Source organism: Phacochoerus africanus, chromosome X, assembly GCF_016906955.1.
Source record: "Phacochoerus africanus isolate WHEZ1 chromosome X, ROS_Pafr_v1, whole genome shotgun sequence".
Lineage (NCBI taxonomy): Eukaryota > Metazoa > Chordata > Mammalia > Artiodactyla > Suidae > Phacochoerus > Phacochoerus africanus.
Window position 1 is genome coordinate 68,796,276 of NC_062560.1, and position 3,324 is coordinate 68,799,599.

General features: G+C 34.1%; 1 pseudogene; it reads left to right on the forward strand.

Moving 5' to 3' along the window:
* The first annotated feature begins 796 nt into the window (after nucleotides 1–796).
* Nucleotides 797–2,808, forward strand: LOC125118475 (TLR adapter interacting with SLC15A4 on the lysosome-like; annotated as a pseudogene).
* Nucleotides 2,809–3,324: the final 516 nt, after the last annotated feature.

Genomic DNA, 3,324 nt, shown 5'->3' on the forward strand with positions numbered 1-3,324 from the left:
GCAGTTTGCATAAATCCAACTGTATATAAATATCTATCTCTCATACACAGCTAAGGTGTAGTAATTTCTTTTCACTGTGACTCAAATAACATTAATTAAAGCACAGTTAAGACCAATTCTTTGAAAGCAGGATTGATTTTAAGTAGACTATTTGAAGACAAGGTGTTAGGCACTTTAGTTACTTTAAAATAAATAATTTTGATAGTTGAATACATATGAAAATAATTTTTATAAGTTTTAAAACACATGTACACCATATAATATCCTGACAATAACCCTGAGAAGTCAGAGAAGCATCATTATTACCATTTAATTGATAGGAAAAATGAGACCCAGGTTTGGTAAATAACTGATCCGATAGTAAAAACAATTGGCAGGATCAGAAGCCATGTCTCTCTTTTTTTTTTTGGTCTTTTTTTTGCTATTTCTTTGGACCGCTCCCATGGCATATGGAGATTCCCAGGCTAGGGGTTGAATCGGAGCTGTAGCCACCGGCCTACGCCAGAGGCCCAACAACGCTGGATCCGAGCCGCGTCTGCAACCTACACCACAGCTCAGGGCAACGCCAGATCATCAACCCACTGAGCAAGGGCAGGGACCGAACCCGCAACCTCATGGTTCCTAGTCGGATTCGTTAACCACTGCGCCACGACGGGAACTCCCCATGTCTCTTTATTTCTGGTTCTATTCTCTATCCTTTGAGCAATAAATCATTCGCGTTTTCAAATAGGAGTGGAATCTTCATTTGACATTTTAATGTACATTGCCTTAGTGAGTTTTTTTATATTACAGGGATATAATGCACTCTTCTGTTTAGAAACCTTGTCTAATAAAATGCTTGGAGAAGCCTTCCTAATTGAACTCCTATACAAAGAACCACTTACATGTAAGAAAACCTCAAATGATGAAAAAAAAAAAAAAACGGGAAAAGCAGATATTAGATATAGAAGACAATTCACTATCTCCTGATAGAATGGAAATTCCAAACAAAGTCCTGAAAGCAAGTTTAACAGAGCAAAGTAATGACACAAATAAAATAAAATCTGTGGATGAGCTAAATGTGGCAAAATGCAAAACTGCATCTCTTCCAAGAAATGTGTCTGCTGCGTTGCCCATTCCAAAGAGAGAACAACATGATACAGAGAAACTAGATGTATACCGATCTTGGTCCTGTACAAATATTTGCCAGAATTATCCTGACCTGCAGATTGGAGGAGACCACATGGGTAACATGTATGATTCTGGCTGCTTTGTGGAACACATACGTGATGATTGTCCTCTTTTACTTTCATCAGATATACCATTGGGCCATTCTCCCATCATTGGATCTCTAAAGAAACTACCTGCCTCAAAGCTTTTGACTGGGGGTGAAACTCAAGAAAAAAGTACGTCGCTTCATAAGCAACCCCTCTCTAATTCTATGCTTAATAGTTATATGGAAAAAAAAGTGGACGAACTCTACAAACAGTTTTTGGAAGAAAATATCACTAAGTGCTGTTCCATAACCAATCTTATGGCTTCCAATCTGCTAATGAATAATGTAAATTAGATTAGCCTTCACATCTCTCTAGAGCAGAACATGGAGACATCAAAAGCTCAGGAAGTTCTTTTATATTCTTTAGTAAGATGTATTTTCTGCAACGTTTCCCATGGAAATAGTTCTGAATTCAGCACCCCTAACTTACAAATATCAAACCAGAGAAGTAGGGAACTTGTATCATATTTACAGTAAGCAAGTTGGTTGGACTGATTTATGAAACTGGAGCAACAGTAGTTTTTGGCTTATTGTGGCAAATCAGGCCTCTTTGGGGTGTGGTTATTACATTTCTTGAGAAATTATTTGACTAATGGTACATTTGAATTCTTGTATGAGACCATTTCTATAATTGTTTTATGACCACAATTTAAAAATTATTTTGGTATCTTTAATGGTTATTCCATTCAAGTTGTATATTCCATACTTGCTTATCTATGTAGTTGTCACCAGCATCCCAAATTGATTACCTCACTCTCACTCAGATTCATTTACCACTAAAATGGGCAAAAGTAAGATAAGGAGAGAATTGTTGTTCTTAGCTACTGAAAAAAAAAAAAAAACAAAAACGAGAAACTATATCAGGCTGGGGCATTTATTTCTCCACAAAAAAGCTTAAAGACATATGAGTAGTGCTTAAATATCTTTCATTTTTAACATTCAGAATCTTTCACACTGATAATCAGAAATATCTTTTAAAAAGTTGGATTTAAATGATATTTGAAAGAAATACAGAAGGAAGGCTTAAGGAAAAATGGAAATTTTGCCTTTAAGATTTAAAATTGAACTTGATGCTTTTGAACTTTCTTGGGACAAGCATTAACTTTTTTTTTAATATTACTCTGTTATTCTTGGTGGTTTTCAGCAATGAGAGGGAGGAAAGCTTGTTGGTAGAGTGAACAAAGTGTAGAGAACCACAATCTAGAACAGAAGAGGCTGCCTTGGCAACTTTTTACACTTTTCAGATTATTCTCAATCAGGATTCTGGTTTAGGATAAAAGCAGGATGTTATGGCAATTTTGGATTTTAATTAAATAAATTAATGAAACATACTTAAAAAAGATATGGTTTATTGCAGACTTGGAAACAAGACCCTATACTTAACAGCTCATACTTCTCTCCCAGATTTAGTAAAATGATTGGCCTGTACTTTTGCTTTTGAAATGAAATGGTGCGGATTTATGTTATGGAATTGCTATGGTAGCATTATATATTAATAAGATTTGTACCTTAGTAATCACATATTCCTGTCAAATCTGGTCTTTGATTAAATTTTAAAGAATGAGTTACCCAGATGCCCTTTCAATTTGTTCTTTTTGATCACTCAAACTTTATCATCTTCAAGTTTTTATGGTATAATAAGTACCTTTGATTTAGTTTCTGTTATTTTCATCAATCCTTTCTCCAACATTTTCTCCCATATCCCTCCCAATCTATTTCTGTCATTCTGACATTTGATTCTAAAGAGACAGTGGATAAGGGTTTTGGAAAAACTGACTTAGTGTCTTGTAGTTGTGTGTGTACATTGTTTTATATATTGCTAAATGTGTACATTTTAATATGTGTTACCAAAGTGGTAAAATATTAAGGTTAAACTTTTTCTTTTCTAAAGTGAATCAAATGAAATTGGGCAACATTATTGGTGTGATGTTTTCTTAGATATTGTATTAATACTTTATGAAGCAGGTATATTCATAAATAAGACTATATAGTATTAATAAAAATACAATATTTAACTAGTATCAAATTTAGGAGTATGTTTAATTATACTCAGATTTCTATTTTTCCCT